This window comes from Stegodyphus dumicola, chromosome 7 (genome assembly GCF_044657685.1).
Source record: "Stegodyphus dumicola isolate Sdum_Otavi_A_Nest chromosome 7, ASM4465768v1".
NCBI lineage: Eukaryota > Metazoa > Arthropoda > Arachnida > Araneae > Eresidae > Stegodyphus > Stegodyphus dumicola.
The window spans coordinates 202,624,481-202,647,164 of NC_140774.1; the positions used below are offsets into that span (position 1 = coordinate 202,624,481).

A 22,684-nucleotide genomic window follows, 5' to 3' on the forward strand; every position below is an offset into this window, starting at 1 on the left:
ATGCCAAAAAAAAAAAAAAAAAAAAAAAAAAAAAAAAAACGTAAGGATTGCTTTAAAAAAAAGTGTTGTCTGGTAAAATTTTATTATTTCTCATAATTTTAAGAGGTGTGCTCGGTGGTTTTCGAGAACAACTTTGCGGTTTATTTTCCGTCCGTTTCAAGATTTAACCCTTTGCTGCACAGTGTGTCCAGTCTGGACACACCTATAAATTTCCTTCTGTACGCACAGAAAAATTGAATGAAAAAGGATTTATAGGTTACTCTGAACCTTTTTTTATTTATAGTAGATGGCATCTGAGCACAAACCAATACATATATTTTAGCCATGCTTAGTTTTTTTAAGACCCTCCTTTTTCAAAGAAATCTTCCAGATTTTTGTAGGGTATAAAAGGAATTGTTTGAAAAGAAATTTCTATGTTATTATTTTTTTGGCTGTGTGCTAATCTCCTTATTCTATATTAGTTTAAATTTTTACTTTGAAGTCTTGCCTAAAATCAAACGGCGAACCCTGGGTGTGCCCAGACCGGGCTCACTGATCATCTAGGACAAATGGAGAGTCTGCATTCTTAGTTTCTCCGCATCTCATGGGTCAGTTCATTGACAACAATGCTCGTTTCAGCACTCTTTACGAAGCTCTATTTAATCAACGTGCCCACTTTGGGCACACCCACAGAATTAAAACGATAAGTGCTATCTTCACAAAATTTGACTTGTGTACTCCTCTAGGCTAATTACACTGCCTACTTGCTTCCCCCCTTTTCGGGTTTCGATTGCTACTTAGAAAGCAAGAAATATTTTGCATACTATATTCTTGTGAAATGTAAATTTATATATTTATTAACAAAAATCAACTGATATTATAAATTTAAACAATTTACACAGGTCGGTTGATGTTAGAGCGAATCGGTATTAAATTTAGGACCATGTAACCTTTCATTTACCATATCTAGAAAAGATATTGATAAAAATGAAAGTACTCATTATTCTTTGACGATACAAGAGGTCATAATTTTATATTTACTAAAAATTCCTTTTATTCTGAACATGTTATGCTGTAAACAACTTTTGTTACTAACGGGATGAGTACTCTCTGTCAAAAAAAGAAATGAATGATAAAGCTAAAACTAATCAACATTCACAGAAATTATGAAATTGGTTAAATTTATGTTAGAAAAAAACTTTGCACATTTAACAAGAAAGAGAGTTCGCCTTTTTAAGTATGTATTCCATTGTAGTGTTATAAGGTAATTCTCCCACCTTCCTAGCTTGGTGTAGTGGTTCTGCACGCTGGGCCGGTATTCAGAGGTCCGCGGTTCGATTTCCGGCGAAGGCGTTGCTAATTTCTCATCTCTACGGCTTCCAAAAAGTACCTAATGTCTCTACAGTGGCGTCCGAACTAAAAGGGTATTGGATGATGATTCTCCTTACCCAGGATTTGGCGATTGGGTCCCCTAAAAACCTCAGTCGCCCTTTGAAAAGAGGGAGTATATAAGGTATTTCTCCCACCTTCTTGGCGTGCCTTCGTGGTGCAGGGCTTCTGCACGCTGGGCCGGCATTCTAATAGTCCGTGGTTCGATTCCCGGCAAAGGCGGTTGCTCATTTTTAATCTCTCTTGCTTCCAAAATACCTAATGTTTCTAGAAGTTGTTAAAAGTTTTCAAAAAATGGTTAAAAGTTGCTTTATGTTCTTGTGTGCGTAAAATCTTGTTTCATATATCTTCTAGTTAGACGACAAAAGAGCAGATTACAAATATGTATTTATAGCATGAAACACAATGCACAGTTGTTATATTTTTAAGTAACTAGAGTGACACAAAACTTGCTTGCATCTTCTTGAGAAGTGCTTTAAGTTCTGATTTTTCTGTTATAAGATATTTTTAATTATTTTGACATTTAATTATGAGATATCGAATGGATTATTAAAACACCATTTTCTTCAAACTTGACACATTTCGAAGTAGACTTTTTTTCTGAATAGCGATTGGTAGATTGATTGTAAATCACATCTTGGATATTTACGTAATTAAAGCAAATGTACTCCGAAGAGGATTAATATTTCTTACTGATAGCAAGCTTAAGTGAATGTTTTCTTCAAATTAATACTATTAAAACGAAGTGCAGGAACCCGTTTGACAGTAACACAAAAGATGATTAAATATAACAAGTACAGAAATAGGAAATGGAGACGTGATACTGACCCGAAATAAAACGTTTTGTTAATCTCCCTTTCATTGCGATATATTGGTTGGGTTCTATTATTTAAATACTTATAACTCGAAAAAGCTTCTCGCTGCCTTTTATCATAACATATATGAGGAAGAAAATGGGTCTTCTTTAAAAACAAATACAGAAACACTCTTAGATGTGCCGACAGATTTAAAAGCAAAACTAATTTAATTTCTTTCTGTCTTTCAATTATTACGTGAGAATGTCATCTTACATATTAATGGGAATGATAATATTTTTATCACCTAAGGCATCAACTACTTCTGCCTTTCTTAAGCTTTTTTCAGATAACTAAATAAATTATGAATTTAAATTGGAAAACAGTTCTGCTTAATTGTCTTCGTTAATTGCTTTCAAAAGCTCATTGACTTTAAATGAGAAGAAAATACGTGTTTGAAGTTTTCTTTCTAAAGAGTTTTATAATTTCTGACAATTGTCAGTTAATGTCAGATTTTAAAAGACTTCCATTGCATCTGTTCATTGTCTAATAGTTGGTAAAAAACAAAGATTTATAATAATATTGATATTTGATAGAAAACAAAGGTAAAAAACCCAATAATACCTCTTTCCACTGTACTCTCTTCACCGTACCCAATAACCCACTATACTCTCTTCAGCAAAACAAATAAAGTCTGTGGCCAAAATAAATGAATGATCTTGAAACCCCTATGGGATATTTGGATGTGGCAAAGCATACCAGGGCTATCTTTTCAAGAGAATGGAGACTTTCGTAGAATTCGTGCAGAAAATGTTATACCTACCGATATTTGTGAGTGTTGATTTAAGATATCCCGATTTTAATACTGCATCACTCGAATTTAATCCAGTAAAGAACCTAAAAACATTTAGCTGTATTATAGCACTATTAACCCTTGCTGAAATCATAATCTTTGCTTGTTCCATCTCTCAAACTAAAGGCTATAACAGAAATTTTAACTGTTTCAATACATTTATTTGATAAACATTCTTAGTCTCTTGAGTTTATGATCATTTGAAAATCATGAGTATTCTTCTACAGTAATATTAAACATTTCATATCTAATCACTTTACTGTATGTTTTTTAATAATTTTGTGAAAGTCTGGATATCTCAACCCAGAAAACAAAAGTATTTGTGAAAAAGAATTACTAACGTATTTAGTTTATACTGCAAAGAAATTAATTTTCTCTTTGTAGTTAATTTCATAGTACGTTTTATACTATGTATAAGTTTTATACTAATTATATTTGTGTCTGCATTTTACTTATGTTCTTTATTTTGTTATTTAAAAAAAAAGTATTATGAATACTGGCGAATTTAATGAATACAACCTCTCTAGGTATCATCTTTTACTTTTTTCTTGTGTATATTCCGTCTAAACACGTTATCGTGTCAGCAGCGGGCTGTCACTTATCAACAGTATAGAACATGTTGCCATTTATCGGAAACTAAATTTTCGTTCAGAATTTACATTTTGATGAATAACGCTACGAACGATGTTTTACTTTCAGGAGAAAGGTAAAAGCCAGTTTTGGTTCCTAGCAAAAATGGGTGGATGCGATTGTAATATTTGAGATAAAAATTGTAGAGATATTTAGGTTTTTTGATGCTGGAGACGTGAAAAATGAGGAATACCCTCGCCGGGACTCGAACCCGGACCTCTCGAATACGGGTCGAGTGTGTTACCATTACACCACGAAGGCATTGTTGGAAGGAGGGAATATGTAAGAGAGTATATACTCATAATGAAAATATGTATGCTTCACTGCGGGATTGGGTTAGGTTATTTGGATATGGCAAAGCACAAAAGGTCTCAAAGCATTTGCTCAAAGGAGGGTGTCTTTATTGAAGACTTTCTAAGGAAAATTGGTTCGTATTCGCGTGAAACTTTGGGAAAACCGTGAAAACTGATCATGCAGCCAGCCCATCCGTTTCAGACCGAACTCGGTTCGAATTTCCAGTATTCAGCGATCTTAATCATTCGATCTCTGGCGGAGCTTTGATCTTTTAAAATCAATTACATCAGATGCAATATTGTTTAGTTTCCCCCCCCCATCAATGATTCAGTCGTTTGGGATCTGAAATCATATAACCATAATACGTGTTAAGTGTTTTTTGGAAGTGTTGACAGGTTTCTCCATTATTTTTCATTCGACCATTGCTTTACGGCTCCTGATTTCAGAGCACCAAATTCCACCCCAGACCCTCAAGGAGCTGAAAAATGCACTTTTAGAAGAATGGCGTGCTTTTACACAAGACTTAATCGACACTTTGGTAAAGTCCATGAAATCAAGATGTGAGGTATTCATATCTGTCCGAGGTGACCATGCACCATATTAAAGAGAAAGTTTTTCCACAAGACGTAACATAATTTTTCCATCATTTTCCTATTCTCATAAATTTGGTTTTAATTTCAATACTTTGCGAATAGTCAAATGTCAAACATATTATAATGTTTAAAAATTTGTACAAAAGTTTTAGTTAGCATAAATTATATTATGTTGAATAATGCTGTTGTACAAATTTCTATTAATAATTTTTCAATAAACATCAGTTACGTTTTATTTCTGTCATTATCCTTGAATTTTGATGACCAGTGTAAATGTTACGTTCCGAAATAGGCACGATTTGTATGAAAAGTTATTTGGGGTCACAAAATGTTCAATTAAAATAAAATGAATATTCTGCATCTATTGGCATTTACAGATATGTATTGCGTTTTTAATGGTTACCATTCATCCCAATTTGAAATTTATTTTTCAAACTTCTAAATTAATTGAACGTCATATTAATTTACTTTATTTAAGTTACAATAATACTGAAATATTGTTCCTAGGAGGTAATAATTAAATTCTAATGTTATATGTATATAATCGTAGCACAAAAGCGCTGGATTCTTAAAGTTCGTCAAAGCGTTCGACTACGCATTCAAAATCTTTACATATATTTATATAGACAGATAGAGAGATACAGATACATATATATAATTTGAGTACAAAGGAGCTGGATTCTTAAAGTCCTTCAATATATATGTTATTGAATGTTTGAAAATTTTAAATATTAGCCGGAAACAGTTTAATTAAAATGCAAATTTGTGAGTAGTCATATATAATTCACTTCAGAAACGGGAAAAAAATGCGATAGCAATATTTTTCATAAATAAGGAGAATAAATTTGCTTAGAAAATTAAAGTGAAACATTTCGAATTTGCCATTTACGACATGGCAAAGGCTCATATTCTGCAGTGTTGTAAAAGGGAATTTTACAGTATAATTGAAATACTATAAAATGGTAATAATAATTTTATCCGAGAGTTTACAAAACATGGGCAGTTGAAGATCGCGCAATGCCTCAACTTTCAATACTGCTATACTGAGAAATGCAACGACGTGATTATCTTTCACGGTGATAAAAATAGCTAACCTTTCATTGCCATTGAACCGCTCTCGGTGTGTGTGAGGAAAATGACACTTTCTGCGAAATCCTAAAATATTGCTTTGTATCCTAAAATATACAGATGCAACAACAGGTAATTTCAATGTGACACGTTTCAGTACATTCTCAGCCCCTACTATTCTCGTACATTATTGTTCATTTTCAAAATTTGTAATAATCTTCTTAAGTATTTACATTATATAATTTATTTATATAATTTAAATTATTTATTTAGTTTCATTTACTTACATATTTATTTAGGTATTAAGTATATATATCTAATTTTTTAAAATTTTTATTATGTAATTCTCAAAATTCTAATACTATAATGACTTCATATATAACAACATTGTATTTAGACATTTAAATAATTCTAAATTTTTAATTTTTATTTATTGTATCGATTTATGTATTTATATATTTATTTCATGATATTTAATTTTTATTAGGTAATTATCAAAATTTAAAAACTTTATTGTATTTTATATATAACAACACAGTTGATAGATAATTCCATCAGTTGAGCATAAAAGCTGAATGTCTTAAAGCTGCTCATCTGATAGTAAATAAATAAATGTGACGTGTTTCGAAAATTTATGCAGATGTATACGATATACGTACAGTGACGACTTGACGCCTTTTCTTGACTTCTAGTAGTATCTTTGGTATAACCAACTCAGAAGAATGTTTGAAATAAACCTTTATATTTACTTGTCAACTTGACGATTACATTAGCTATTTAATAAAAGAAAATCAATTCTTCCCAGCCTGCAGCAAATGCTGAAGTAGAATTAAAATACTAAATAAAAAGTAAAGCTTGCTTACAAGTTTTGGCTGAGGCCCTCAATTTGTCTCGAAACAATTATGGCTTCAGCCGATTTAAGTAATTCATTTTCAGGAGAAGTTATAGAATCGCGATCAACAGTAGTCACAAAAGCCTCTCTTCCACACTTAAGAACTCTGTACTTAAATGTTAACTAATTTGCCTTCCAGTGGGAGCATGCACAAGTGAAAGAACAGACAAAATAATAAGGGCCTAATTTATGGTAACAACGTACAAGTTACGAATCTATAACAAATTACACAGCGTTGGTAAGATAAGTGATGTTTAAAGTAATAATTTCAACTGATTTCTTTGACGTATAGAATGCAGAAGTATCGTATTTTTAAATCAGCTAGGTTCTTTCTTCATCTTCGTTCCTCAGAAATATTCATGCATAGCGTAATTTTCTGCTCTTGATTTTTAGGAAGCAAAATTAGTGCGCGAAAAGGGGGAAAATTAGTAAATATATCATATGAATTATGACTATTTTATAGTAAATTGCTATAATACATAAAACATATATCTATATATCTATCATATTTTTTCCATCTGTTAGTAATACGTGTAAAATGCATTGTATATTATTAGTCCAAAGAGGCAATTTGCCCTGAAGGACTATTAATTTCGTTTTGGCATTTTGCGTTGAAAACTTTAAAAGGCTGTATCACTTTTCAAATCGTTGCCACTCTATATTATTGCTCTATCTTATATTTAAAGAAATTAAATAATGAAGAATCTGCATAAATGTATGTATGTTTCTCGCATTGTGATAAAACAACGTTACCTAGAACCATCCAGATTTGAATAGCGTAATCTTCCATAGAATACAGGCATGTGGAAGCCCTAATTTGAATTTGAAATTTGTTTTATTATCGATTTCATATTTCGTAAAACTTTAACGAATTTTTGAGTACCAAACTCAGCGATTTAAAAGCGAGCAATGGCAACACTGTAGGGGAGAAACCTTTTTTTACCTCCAGCGCGCGGAACTGTGTATCGGAAATTCAAAAAATATGCTCATTGTAAAATTACTTTGCGATATTGCTGTTAAACTGAATTTTATTGTTTGAGTACGTAGAACATGATATTTAATAAATAAAGGTAACACACAAAACGTTAAAAAAAACGCCCCTTTGGACGTAATTTAAAATCCGAAACGTTTCAAATTTTTTGCCTTCTTATTTCAATATTTAATTATTTATATATTTATACATAGTGATCCTTATTTGAAAAAAGACTAAACACTCTCATTTAATTTGGTTATTGTTAATTGATAGTAGATTGGTTTGTTCCCCTTGACGAGTCAATTAATCTGCGATCATAACAATAGCTATTTTTTCAGTAGTTTGGATTTTGAATTTAATATTAGGAACTTATACAGTCAAAGGATTTTTCTTTACAGATTTTGAATAATTTTTACTACAATAGAGATAGATAACTTTGGATACTGACTTGGAAAGCTATTTAAAAGTACTTACTAAAGTTTTTTCTAATAATTCATAGCATTAATTAAATTTGTTTTTCTTGGAGATAAATACCTTTTCTAATAATATACATATATAAATTTGGCAGACGTTTCATACCCTAAACAGTGGATTTCAGCTTAGATATCTAGTAATATATTGTATTATAGCAAAATATTTGTTTCTAGTCTTGATTTTCTTAGAATCATTTTTTTTCTAATTTACATTATTTTGAAAATGTAGTAACTGTAACACGTTTAACATTAAAAATATATGTTTTTTCATTATTAATGTTTCGAAGCATTCTCGTCGACGGTGAGTTAAAATCAGAAATAGATAAAATGAAGTTTGTTTTGGTCAGTAGCACTCAAAATGAAGTTTTAGGGGAATTCTGAGGGATATTCGAATTTTTGACAACGCATGTATTTCGTCACTAACTTCTTTCAAATGTAATTAATTATTAAGATCGTGAAATTATATTTTGAGATTCTACAGGAGGTTTGCAATTTTGACTTCATGTTCGATATCAGAAAAATATTACATTTTAGAAAACATTTGCACACATTTTAGAAAAATGTTACATACCTGCTAATGAACACTGTACAAAACGTTTCACTTACTCAATCAAAACAGACGAAATTTAGTATTTGGAGAGCACTCAGCGATGACTTCAGTTCAGTTGAACTGCCGAATGACAATGTCCGAAATATGCAAAATGATTTCTCCACTCTCCTCTTCTGTTTCTCGAAAATTCTGATTTCCAGTTCTCAGAGATTCAAACTCACCTTCCGAATTGGTTGGTTAGCATGAGGTTCTGATGTTTATATAGGTTAACCCCGCGGCCATTTGAACTAAGCCACAAGGTTGTTCTGAGGGTCGCGAGACACGTGACAGGGATTTTGAGGGATCTTCATACGCTTTCCCTTTTTTGCGTGACGTTCGAAGTGACGTCACGAAGACTTTCGACAGAGTTATAGCCTGCGTTTATTCGGGTTGAACAAATTCTTTAATTTCTTTTTTTTTAACTGCTTAATAGATAAGAAGATTAAAAATATCGATCGTGTTTCAGACTTCTTTCGTACCCCTGCCAAATAGACAACCCCCTTTTTCAAAGAATTTAATTCTTCTCATGATCTTCCAATAAACTTCTACCGTTTCATTAATTATTAGGTTCTCCGGAAAATAATGCAGGTTTTTAACCTGTATCTTTAAAGTATCATAACTCAACTCAAAAACAATTTTATTAATCAAAATAAGCACCAGCCGAATCAATGCATTTTTGCCAACGAGATATAAGTTTATTTATACCGTTAGAATAAAATTCTGGAGTTCTTGACACGATAAAGTTGTCGACGCGATAGCGTTTTGGCCTCGTCTTGGTTTCTGAAGCATTTCTTTTGCAGAATGTTATCCAGATGTTTGAAAAAGTGGTAATCGGTCGGCGAGAGGTCAGGCGAATATGGGGAAAGAGGAAGAGTCTCGTATCCCAATTCGTTCAACTTCTGTATGGTCAGTTGCACGACGTGCGGCCGAACATTGTCGTGGAGAAGAACTGGCCCCTTTCTGTTGACCAATGGCGAGCACATGCGTTGTAATTTTCGGTGCATTTCGTTGATTTACTGACAGTATTTATTCGCTGTAATCGTTTCACCCAGATTTAGGAAGCTGTGATGGATGAGACCAGCCGCAGACCACCAAACAGTCACCATATAAGGTATTTTCTCCCACTTTCCTAGGGTCCTTCGTGGTGTAGTGGTTCTGCACGCTGGGCCGGTATTCCAGAGGTCCGTGGCTCGATGCCTGGCGAAAGCGATTGCCTATTTTTCATCTTGCCTGCTTCCAAAAAAATCCTAATGGCTCTACAAGGGGCGGCTGAACTAAAAGGGTTGTGGATGATGATTCTCCGCACCCAGGATTTGGTGACTAGGTCTCCTAAAACCCTAGTCGTCCTTTAAAAAGGGGAGTATATAAGGTATTTTCTCCCACTTTCCTAGCGTCCTTCGTGGTGTAGTGGTTCTGCACGCTGGGCCGGTATTCCAGAGGTCCGTGGCTCGATTCCCGGCGGAGGCGGTTGCCTATTTTTCATCTTGCCTGCTTCTAAAAAAATCCTAATGACTCTACAAGTGGCGGCCGAACTAAAAGGGTTGCGCATGATGATTCTCCGCACCCAGGATTTGGTGACTAGGTCCCCTAAAACCCTAGTCGTCCTTTAAAAAGGGGAGTATATAAGGTATTTTCTCCCACTTTCCTAGCGTCCTTTGTGGTGTAGTGGTTCTGCGCGCTGGGCCGGTATTCCAGAGGTCAGTGGTTCGATCCCTGGAGAAGGCGGTTGCCTATTTTTCATCTTGTCTGCTTCCAAAAAAATCCTAATGACTCTACAACCATAGTTTTCTTTTGGTGTAAATTTGGCTTTGGAAAGTGTTATGATGTCTGACCGCGGTCCAACCACTGAGCCGAATGTCGCCGGTTGTTATAGAGAATCCACTTTTCATCGCAATTCGATCAAGAAAAGGGTCGTTTTTTGCGGAGAAGAAGAGCAAACGATACTTCACGACGGCGATTTTTTTTTATTTTCGCTCAATTCCTGAGGCACCCACTTATCGACTTCTTTGACTTTCCTATACGATTCAAGTGATCAGAAATCGTTGTTTTGCTTACACGAAGCTCCTCCGCAAGCTCTCGAACAGCTGTGCACGGGTCTGTTTCAACTAAAGTTTTCAAATCGTCGTCATCAAAAGCTGAAGAGCGTGCACGATGCTTTCAATCTTCCAGCTCAAATTCTCCACGACGAAACTTTTGATACCACCGTTGAACTGTAGATTCATTAACACATTTCTCGCCTCATAGTTTTGTTGACATTTCGAGCTGTTTGCGCTGCGCTGTGGCCTAGTTTACACTCATAAAAGTAAATTTGACGAAAATCCCGTTTTGACATCTAAACAAAAACACCTAGTAAATATTTTTTAAAATATGAATTTTCAAAATAGTATAATGAGTGTGAAGGAAGGCTTAAACCTATTGTATTGTTACTAAAAACTTATATTATATTAAACCTATATTATAAAGCTCCCACTTTATAATTAAAATAAATAATTTGCCTTTGAAAAACTATCCGCATAGTATAAAATCTTTCTCTCCAAGCGGGAGGGCATTAGCCTGAAAGTTTGATTTGGTTTATTTGATTATGGCAAAGCACTCAAGGGTTATCTGCCTAAAGGGAGGAATGCCTTCCTGAAGGACTTTCTGAGGCAAACTGCCTACGAATTCTTAAAATGTGGCTCCCATTCCCATTGTACATGGATGAAACCACAAACACGCCTATGCAGCCAGCTCGTTGACCTAAATCAAACCTATGTCGAACTACCAGTGTTCAGCGATTTTACCGCTCGGACGGAAAATTTTTAAAACTTTATATATGATGCCTTTTTGAATGTTGAAATTTTAAAATCATAAACATTAAATAGTCTAAAAAATGGAACGTTTTTCAAACATTCCCAAAAAATCAGAAATTAAGTTAAAATTTGAAAATTAAAAAAAAAAAAAAAAAAAAAAACTTCAATGAAACTTGTATTCATACAATTTTCTCAGTATTTGATGATGCAAATAGTAAAGTTCTGATTTGTTTAGTTTCTTTGTTAAAACGAAGACGTGTGCGAAAAATCGTTTCTTTAAACATTAAATTAAAAAAATTAATCGAATTTTGAGAACATTTACAAGATTTTAACTAATTTAAAGTTATTTGGAAGCTGGATCTTAACTAAAACTATAAAACGATTATTCGCTAAGTTCAGCTTGTATCAGGAACAACACAGAAGAAGCGCAAAAAAGACTCTTTTTTTTTTTTTTATTATTTCAACTCAAGAATAATTTCAACTAGCCAATGAATTAGAAACCCAGGATCAATATTTTATTGAGCTACCTTTTGCACAATAACTGCTCTGATTCGTTTGGGCATCCAGTCTACATGCTTCTGGATTTCATTTACGTCCAGAGAATACCATGCATTGGCTATGCACCTTTTTAGATCTTGTAAATTAGATGGAAGAGGAGAGTGTTGTCGGATGCGTCTTTTCACCCTATTCCAAACATTTTATACGAGTTAGGTGGTATAATATAAATTTGCGAAGTTTGAGAATTTATTTAGTAATTATAAATTGTTTAGAAAATTCGCAAGAGATATTATGCAAACGGTGAATGAGAATAAGAAGAATATTGGTATCGAGATATAACAAAGCAGAAAATCATACTGAAAACAGAAGTAATTGAGGTAACTTATAAATTTAAGATGAATTTTGATAATATAAAGAAGATTTGAATAATAATAACTAGAAAGTAAAACTTATAAAGGTTTTAAACTTCAGAAAAGACAGAAATGGAAACGACGCATTTATATACTAGTTCATCGAGAGTGCTTGGAATGTATGTATCTACTTTATTTTTTCTTTTGTTGTTGTTATGCCTTTGTGGCTTGGCCTGTCCCCTCATAGCCATATGGCAGGTTTCGCCCGCTAGGTGGGCTGGAAGTCAGTGCTTAGAACTAACTAACTAACGAGCTAGGCGGTGGTCAGGGAAGGTATTGGAAGTGAGACTGATGTTCAGTGCACCAATTTTAAACACTTCTGGCACGATGTATAGTTGCATTATTGTCCATGAACTATCCCGTCGCCATCAGGGCAAAAATGCAACATTGCAGGGTGCACATGATCTGTGAGTATATCTAGGTATCTCATGGCTGTTTGTTTACACTCGAGAAACACCAGGACACCACTTCCATGCCAGCAGAACATGCCCCATATCATGATACTCCCACCTGACCCTTGCACAGGCAAGATGGATTCATGTTTACATAGGACACTTTCCAAATTCGACATCTCCCCCCCCCCATCAGTGCAAAATAAGGTGTAGCGCCATTTATCCGACCACATTACCCGTTTCCAATCCTCAGATGTTCAGTGTCTTCTTTCTCGACACCACTGCAAACGAATTCTTATATCCCGGGCAGAAATGATTGGTTTTTGTCACAGGCAACTAGACTATGCATTCCTATTCTCTGCGCATAGTTCGAGCTGAAATCTTTTGGGAAGAGCCTTAGTTGACGATATGTGTCAGTTGAAGCACGGTAAAGTCCCTGTTCTGCCATTCAATTCGCCGGAGACGCCGCCGACTCTCTTGGAAAAACTGTGCTTAAATCGCAATTACATCTTCTAGAGAAGGACTGTGGGTTCTGATTCCAAACTATTGAAAACCATTGATATATAGCTGCTTTTGAGAACCCAGTGAGTTGCTGTCTTCGAAATCGAGGTCCCTGCTAAACGAGCACCAGCAACAAGCCCTTTTTCATATGGTGAAAGATCTGCCGTTTTTCCATTTTACTTTTGCTCTTACACCTTACTTATGCTAGCATTCTAACCACGTATAACCCAAGTCATAAAAAAATTGCATCCAAATGAAAATCTGAAAGATTTCTAATTCATTGGCCAGTATGTGTACGAACAGATGGTCCTTCTGGTGCATATACGGCCTTGCAGGTTGCATAATATTATTGGTGACAACTCTAAATAGAAAACGTAAAATTAAAACTAATTTTAAGTCGAATAAATCAGACGAAGCTGCACAGAGGTAATTTACGCGTTTTTGGTTCTTGGCTACCACCGATGTAGACTAACCAGCAGTTAATATAAACGGCTGTAATTTAGCAAGCTTAACTATAGGAAAGGTAGCTTCCAAAATAAAATTAACCGTTAGTTGAAATAAAATAAAACCCCACACATTGCTTCGCATTGCATTGTCATCAACCAACAGTATGTATACAAAATTTGAATTCGGAAGCATATCAGGAATTCGGTTAAAAATCGATGATAAAATTTCCCTGTGAGCTAACTAAATAAAAGCTTATAAAACATTTTTCCTGTTACCCATCATGAATTGAAATAGTATCTTTAATGATTGTGTATAAGACTTGTAATAGTCATTCACAAAAATGAATCGCTAATGTATTACAATGCAGATGCAAATGCTTCCCTTTCATTGTCCAACTCTTATACGTACTATACGTGAACCAAACTCACATCGTGAGCATTTTTACTTCCTTTTACGAAGTGTAAAAAGGAAGTATTGTAATCGCGAAACGTTTCAGGCAGCATATTTCAACGAAAATATCTATTTTGACCGCTATCGAATGCAATTTAACGATGTTTTTGCGTGATATCTGTACGTAAGAACAAAATAAAAGACTCGCTTCCTCCAAAAAAATTATAAAACTGCTTTAAAATGAATTCTGAAAAGAATTTTTCGTGGCGTCTGTACGAACGTATGTACGTACGTATCTCGCATAACTCGAAAACGAGTAGTCTCAAAAGTTGAAATTTTGTATATAGGACTGCTATAACATGTAGATGTGCACCTCGTATTTTGGTTGCAATCGGCCGCACCAAACGTATATAAATATATTTATATATATATTCACTCTCTTGCCCGGCTCAGTGATCTCAGTTTCTTTACTCTTATATGTTCGTAAATTGTACATTTTTTGCTTTAAAAATGATTGAATTATGTTGTTTTTATCTTCCGGTTAAAGTTTTTATGCCTTTAGTAAATCTGTATGCAATATTTTTAGAATTATCAACAATTTTAAAGTTTTTTAAGTGCCCCTAAGCCTTTTTTTTTATGGCGGCCATTGATTGTTTACATTTGAAACAGCAGACTAGTGGATTTGTTGCCAATCTAGAGAAACTTAGCTTGGCAACAACAAAGATAACGCCTTCATTTATTATCGCCAATTAAATCATGCTTAATCCTTTCTGGAATTTTTGCGAGGAAATAAGTGTTTAAGATTTACTTCGTAATTTTAATATAGATATTTTGAGTTTTTATGTATTTTTGCCTCTTCGCGAAGTGAGAACTGAATTAATTGAATGAGAAATACTCAATCGTCTGTGAAAAACAGTTTTTTTTTTTTTTTTTTTTTTTGTTTAGTTTGCTTAATTTCTTTTATACATCGTTCTAGCTTTATTATAGTATCTGAATAGAACATGTGGCAACGATTAGATAATTCTATTCTTTAAATGATATAAATTGTGCATTATGAGTTATAATATGAACGAAATATAATACTGTTAAGTGAATCTAGTGCCAGAGTGTCGATATGGTAAACAAATACTAGAGTGAATTTTAAAGAATGCATTTATTCTATTGTGGTTTATGCTCTGTCGGCGAAGTAGATTTAATTCAATCCAATAAGTTTAAATGAAATGCAAGAAAAAATGCGTGTAATTTAATATTCCGTACAAGAAAGTCATGTGGTGTACACAACAGATTTTTTACAGGATGATTAGAAATGAATAACCCAGCTTATATTTGACCACACACCGTCAATGAATGCAATTTGTACCACTTGAACGTCGGTGACCTAGTATTTGAAAGATGAGTTTATGTTGATGCTTGAGAGTTTGACCTTTTGTAAGATGCACAAGGACCAAGTGGTTAGCACTATTCGCTTGGACCCAGAATGTTCAGGATGCATGTGAAAGAATGTGTTTGCTCCGCTGTTAGCTGTTGACTTGGATGAGCTCAAGAACAATAATAATTGCAATAATTTCTATGGCAAGAGACATTTTTAAACGCGTTTTGGATGAATTCCGCAATTATCTTAATGCTGTCCATGCAGCACGAGAAGGACAGAGAGAGCATTTATAATTGTAATGAGAGACACAAGAATTTACTTTATAATTTGCAATTGTTTTTAATAACTTGTATTTTAGAATAAATTGAAAAAGTTTGAAATGACTTCCCTATCAACCTCTCGGTTTCAGCTTTCCATGCAGGGAAAAAATAAAACTTTGAAGTATATTTTTCTCATCCGGAATTCTTCCTTATTTAACTCTTAAGATCATAATTTAATTGTTATTCATATTTTCCATTCAAAAACTCCAGTGGAAAATTGTTGCCCAGTTCCGGCTCCGAATATGACTGCTTGGCAGAGCACCTCCATCTCACTGGAATCTTTTCAAACTCCGGCTGCACCAACACCTCCTAGAACCTAACTCATGTTCCTTCTAGGGGGTGCTGATTGCACTCTCTTTAAACTCTCTTTAATTCGGCAGATCCAATGAATAGAGATTACCTTCGTCGACGCGTGCGACTCTGAAACGGTGCTTTACTGCCGTGCTACAGAACTTTTGAGGCAATGACTTCGGACACTTTAATTTACATCTTTTATTGTTTGTTTGTACTTTTGTATTCGCCTTGTGATTGAAAATAAAAAAAGAAAATAAAAAAAGTCTTCCGATGGAGTAAGGAAGGTATAGTAAGGAAATGAAACTTTTGAAGTTTCTTTCCAAATTTTTTTTTTTTTTTTTTTTTTTTAAATATTGTGTTCAGGGTAAAAAAAAAAAAAAAGTCTCTTTTCACTTTTCACTTTTCAGTTCACTTTCGTGTCTCATTTTGGCATCTCACGAATCCTCACATCACCAGTGACAGAGTAGATGATATAACTGAATACTGGTAGTTCGACCTGGGGTTCAAATCCCAAACAATGGATTGGTTGTCTTATATGGCTTACTTTGTAGGATCGAACTCTTTTAGCTATCATGCAAAGATAAGATCTTAATGATAAGCCAGACGACTTCTCGCACAGGTGTGAAGAACTATACAGGAAAAGTGTTTAAATTGTGTTTTTATTTAATTACAACTCTTTAACAAAACTACACGTACTTCGTGTTCACAATATCACCAACTACTCGCAGTGAGAACTAAAGGATAATTTAACAGTAATTTAAATGGCAAAGAGTAGTGCTGGGCTACTTAAAACTAATAGACTGACTCAACAACCTGCACTGGCGATAGCCTTATAGCTAAACATAATATATGCATAATATAATAAACATAATATAATATATACATAATATAATAAACATAATATAATATATACATAATGTAATAAACATAATATAATATATACATAATATAATAAACAGTCAGAAGGCGTATCAGCAACCAAGATTAATAGCAGGAAGGGAAAAAACTAGCAACGTGCGCTATGTTAGTGAAATCATGCTCTGTCTAACTTTCTCTTTTCACCCGTTTAAGTACTCTTCTTTACTTTAACTTAATTTGCATCCTCGCGAGGAAATGCGAGAGGAAAGGGGAAGTTAAAAAAAGATAACAAAAATTAGAATAATTGGTTATTCAAACTGAGGTAACCCTACAGCGTTACGTGTAATGTAGGGTAATATAAAGTTGTATTCGCTCATGCATAGCGTGAATACGAGCCAGTGTCCCTTTCGTAACGTGAATATGAGCCGGTTCACATTTTTAAGATCTTCGTGGAAAATTTTGTTTCTTCTCAAAGACGTCCGGTCATTTAGAACATCTGGTCATGAAGACATCCGGTCATTCATTGTAAAGAACTTTGCTATACTCCAATATAAATCTGAATAATCTTTTCACTCCTACGATCCATGAGATTAATCCCTATTATTTGTTTCCCATGAGAAATTTCGCCCTTTAAAATATGCTACCTTAGCAGATCTGCCTGTCCCTTCTCTAGCTACTGCCTGTATATTCACTTCCTTAAGACTCGTGTAACATGTGTGTCTACATTACTAATTTTTTTTCAATCATACCTTCAATTTTTAGCTGTCATTTGGGCTTTATGTTTTTTCTGTAAAAATAACTTTTTAACGCCTTTAGTTGAGTGCTTTTAATGAAATTCACAATATGAATTTCTAATGGGTTATTTCTTGCATTAATAGTTTCATTAGTAATAATTTCATTATTCAAGCATCAGCAGTTTGCCAGGTGGAATCAATCAAGTGGAAAAATGAAGACTCGATAATTTCTATTTATTGAAAATATCTGGATGGAAGGAAAAGGTCTAAAAGACCAAGTATAAGAATGTTGGAGAAGCACTGCTGGAATAGTTCGACATTCAAAGAAACTGGCCTCACCATCATCTGAACAAATGCTAGTTGTAAATGTATATTTTAGGCCGCCCAGACGGTATAGTGCTTAGGGGAGCCGACTGTGATACCAAAGGTCCCGGGCTGGAGTCCCGAAGAAGACATGGTTGTAACTGTCCGTCCCTTGATAGGAGGCAAAAGTGGCCCATCAGTTAGGTGCTTCCATAATAAACTGACCAGCACTTCTAGTCTTAGTAATGGCCAAGCCGCAGTTGCTTAAAGGGCTGGCTTTGGTTTAAAAAAATGCATGCTTTAGATAGAGATGTGTAATTGGAGGGACGAGTCTAAATCATAACTTTTATGCTAAATAATTTATCATAAAATTTATTAACGTACGATGAAACAGGGAAAAAGAAATTTAGTAATTTTATAAGGTATTTCTCCTCCTTCCCTAGCGTGCTTTCGTGGTGTAACGGTAGCACGCTGGGCCGGTATTCCAGAGGTCCGTGGTTCGATTCCCGGCGAAGGCGGTTGCATAATTTTCATCTTTTCTGCTTCCAGTTAACCTAATGACTCTACAGTGGCGCCCGAACTAAAATGGTTCTGGATGATGATTCTCCACACCCAGGATTTGGCGACTAGGTCCCCTAAAACCCTAGTCGACCTTTAAAAAGGGGAGTATATAAGGTATTTCTCCCACTTCCCTAGCGTGCCTTCGTAGTGTAGTGGTTCTGCACGCTGGGCCGATATTCCAGAGGTCCGTGGTTCAATTCTCGGCAAAGGCGTTATTAATTTCATCTTGGCTGCTTCCCAAAAAATATCCTAATGTCTATACAGTGGCGCCAGAACTAAAAGGGTTGTGAATGATGATTCTCCGCACCCAGGATTTGACGACTAGGCCCCTAAAACCCTAGTCGCCCTCTAAAAAGAGGAGTATATAAGGTATTTCTCCCACTTCCCTAGCGTGCCTTCGTGGTGTAACGGTAGCACGCTGGGCCGGTATTCCAGAGGTCCGTGGTTCGATTCCCGGCGAAGGGGTTGCATATTTTTCATCTTTTCTGCTTCCAGTTAACCTAATGTCTACAATTTCACAATCCGATTTTTTTTTTCTGTTGTGCATTACACGACCGCAACATCAGCAAGAATAACTTTTATTGTAATTTGGCAGAACTGTAGCCTTTTACTCTCAATTTTTTAAAAATTTGATACCGAAATCTCAGGGCTAAATTCCACACGATGGGTCCATATTTTAATTCATAAATGCTTATTATTCCATCTAAATAGATCTTATACTGTTAATTTTGACATATTTCATTTATATGAAACAACGGAAGGAAATTAAATAATCCTTGAGCGATATCAATAAAAAAAATCAAACCTTCATGCTTATGACGTCATCAAAAACTATCGCCAAATCCTGGAGGTGAAGAATCATCATTCACCTTTTTTTTTAGTTTGGGTGTCACATTAGATTTTTTGGAAGCAAGAGATATGAAAAATGAGCAGTGTCCTCGCCGGGACTCGAACCACTGAGCTCGCGTCGAGCGTGCTGACCGTTACACCAAGAAAGCACGCTAAGAAAGCGGGAGAAATACATTATAAACCTTACTATATCTGTCCATTTGTCTGCCTTTCTTTGTTTTATGAACAAAATCCACTCTAGACAGCTGCAGTTTTCAATTCTTCGAAGACCAGGATACACTCTAAATACATTTCGAAGAGAAAATGTGCATTTTTATTTGGATACTGGGCAAAGTTTTTCGATGAGAAATATTTTTCCTTCCAACATTTCCAGATGGATGAAGCTTCTTATTCATTGATCTAACACTTTCGTTCTGTACGGGTGGAAATCCTTGTGTCAAAAATTCGTCCATGTGAAGATATGTAAACGTAAAGCATTCTTTATTAATATGAACATTTATAAAAATATAGGACAGATACTGTAGGGTTGCTCTGAGTTAACTAAAAATTTTGTCTTTCCTGAACATCTCAACTTCCTCTCGCATTTCCTTGCCAAGATGTAAATTTAAAGTTAAGTCAAAAGAGTATTTAAACGGGTGAAGCTTGGAGTTTATTCAAAGCACGTTTCGTTGCTGATCTTACTGTTACGCTAATACGCCCCTTGGCCATTTCGAATAATCTTTAGGTTAACCTAAGCTAGCCGCAACTCGACGTGCTAATCCAGCACTATTCTATTCAGACTTGAATTGGTTATAACGTTCAAGTTCCACCGAAAGTTGTCGGTGTTACTTTAAAGCACGAATTACGTGCCTTTCTGTTATTAGTTGGAAATAATAAAGGGTTATTTTCATCTTTCTTCTGTGCTCATATTTACTTCACGCCTGTGCAAGAATTCGCCAGGTTCATTTGTAGGATCTAGATTAGTTTATGTGGAAAAGAAGAGATGGATCTTATAATACAACCTCCTCGATGTCTGCTAGGAATACAACTTAATATATCTTATAGTTAATCTAGAACTTAATAAAACTTATAGATGTAAAAAATTAGAGTCCCGATGTTTTCCACCAATAAAAAATATATGCATTAAAAGTTAAAAATGGACCACCTTTAGGCTCAAATGTACGGTTGAAAAGGTTTAAGAAGCAGAATAACATTTCGTTAGAAAAAGGTAACTGAGAATCAAGGATTTTTAAGTTTTGTTGTTGAGCTTTGGGAAAATGGGGGTTTGGAATTACCTTTTTCGCCAATAAAAGAAAGTTTTCATATCCAACCAGGCTGTATTGCTTTAGAAGATGATATCAAATCTAGGCTTAAAATTTAAAGGTCAGGCTCAGGCAGGGAAACTTCAAAAGTGCAAAACATACTTGTTGCGGGCGCTATTATTAATAAAGTCATGGAGTTCCCTTTGCCGGAACTTATCAAAAACTACGATGTTCGCTTGATCTTCGATTTACAGTCTTTCGGAGCATTTGTGGGAGCCAAAGAAACAAGTTCAGGATTCAGTTATTTAGCAAACAGCAGCGCAAATATGACCTATATGCAGAGATTCGTGACAATTAACTTATAGATCCCGATCACTACATCCTACAATGTCCCCTGACTACAACTTACCATGTGCGCCATCCCACGAACCCCGGAATAGAACTCCTAAGGTTTCTAATCAAGCGGAGAAATGTGTATGACAACCTTCGAAAGTTAATAGACACACCAATATGGACTCGAGCTGTGCTCCCCAGAATGAGAAACGAGCACTAATCACCTAACGGCAACGTGATTCAAAGACTGTAACTCATAATAACTGTCCTCCAAAAGGACTAGCTAAAATGCGAGCTATCAATTTATATTGTACCTGTGTCTGCATCCACTGGTACTATGCCATTGTGTTACTGGTAAAGTGTTCACATACTCCACAAGAGGAGAAGTGCATCGTCAAAGAGGTGCCTTCAACTCATCAAACAACACCTTAGACAGAACAATCTACACCAGGTAATCTATACCAGGCAACGTACCAATTTCACATGTGAACTGAAACAGCTGAACAGAGCATCAAATGCAATAATATATCAAAATACATGTTAAAGTAGTGCATCCATGGACCTCTGAACATTGCACTTGGACCAAATGAAACACTACCTACCTAATTACCGCACTACAACATTCAATACATAATTCAAATATCATAAATCCCTAGGTATCATAAAGCATATGTTATGCCAAAACCAACAAGCTCTATAATGAACATAACTTCTTGCATTGTAAATAATCTGTAATAGTATGTTAATGCTATGTCCTATGTGTTGAAGTATGTTGTGCTATGTCCTATGTGTTGAAGTATGTTGTGCTATGTCCTATGTGTTGAAGTATGTTGTGCTATGTCTGTATGTTATTAGTGCTATGTCCTATGTTTGCAGTAATTAGGTCTCCTGTGGAAGGGGCGGTAAGCTAGAGAGGTAGTGCATGGGGGCTATACCATTTTTGTCTGTGGCGATGGCGTGGTGCCCCCTGTAATTGTTCTTGTGCTGTCCTGTCCTGTAGATACTTGAATGCAATTCCATTGATTCCATGCGTTGAAATGTGGCTCATTGAGGAGAATTCGAAAAGGACCAACAAACTATTAAATAACTCTCTCTTGATTTTGATCATTCAATCTATATAAAAGCAGGTTTAGTGATCATTTTAGCAAGAACGTAAACATCATGTTTACACTTATTCAGTACAAATATATTTCTTCGTGAAATAACATTTATAAAGTTCTTACAAATGGAAAAACATTTTTGTATCATTCTTTTAACAATAAATTTCAGGATAATGATAATAAATGATAATTTATGAATAAAATGTTATTCAAATGAACTCTATATATTTTGTAAAATATAATGTCGGGAAAAATTGGAGATATGTAACAAAAGAAATATTCTTATTATGAGAAATATTTAAAATTTTTATTCTGAAAAATATCGTAAAAATTAATAAAAGTTTTTCTTTCTTAAAAACAAATTATTAGTTCAAAGGGGCTTTGTCCCTGATGGACTATTGTTTTCGTTTTTCGATTTTGAATCACTCTGAATGTCCGTTTCAATTTTCAAACTGTTGCCTCCCAATATTGTCGCCCTGTATTATATTTGAAGAAATTAAATAATGAAGAATCTTCATAAATGTATGTATGTTTCTCGCGTTGTGATAAAACAACGATACCTAGAGCCATTCAGTTTTGAATGACGTAATTCTACTACTAATATAGTCATCTGAAAGCCCAACTTTGGAATTTGTTTTATTATCGATTTCATATTTTGTAAAACTTTAAAGAATTTTTGATTAACAAACTCAAGGATTTCAAAGCAAGCAATGCAAACGTTGTACAGAAAAAAAAAAAAAAAAAAACACTTTTATCGCCAGCGCA

General features: G+C 34.7%; 1 protein-coding gene and 1 non-coding gene across 4 annotated transcripts in view; both read right to left on the reverse strand.

The window, feature by feature from the left end:
• Nucleotides 1–8,733, reverse strand: part of LOC118186418 (tyrosine aminotransferase-like) — a 109,770-nt gene extending 101,037 nt beyond the window's left edge. Inside the window, exon 1 of one of the 3 annotated variants that reach the window (XM_035356508.2) lies at nucleotides 8,510–8,733. The gene's annotated coding sequence lies outside the window, so the exon portion shown is untranslated. The remainder of the gene's footprint in view (nucleotides 1–8,509) is intronic. The other 2 variants (XM_035356507.2, XM_035356506.2) reach the window with 2 other exon arrangements.
• On the reverse strand, nucleotides 3,836–3,906 carry TRNAT-CGU (transfer RNA threonine (anticodon CGU)). Its single transcript has one exon. It is a non-coding gene; the product is annotated as a tRNA-Thr (tRNA).
• Nucleotides 8,734–22,684: the final 13,951 nt, after the last annotated feature.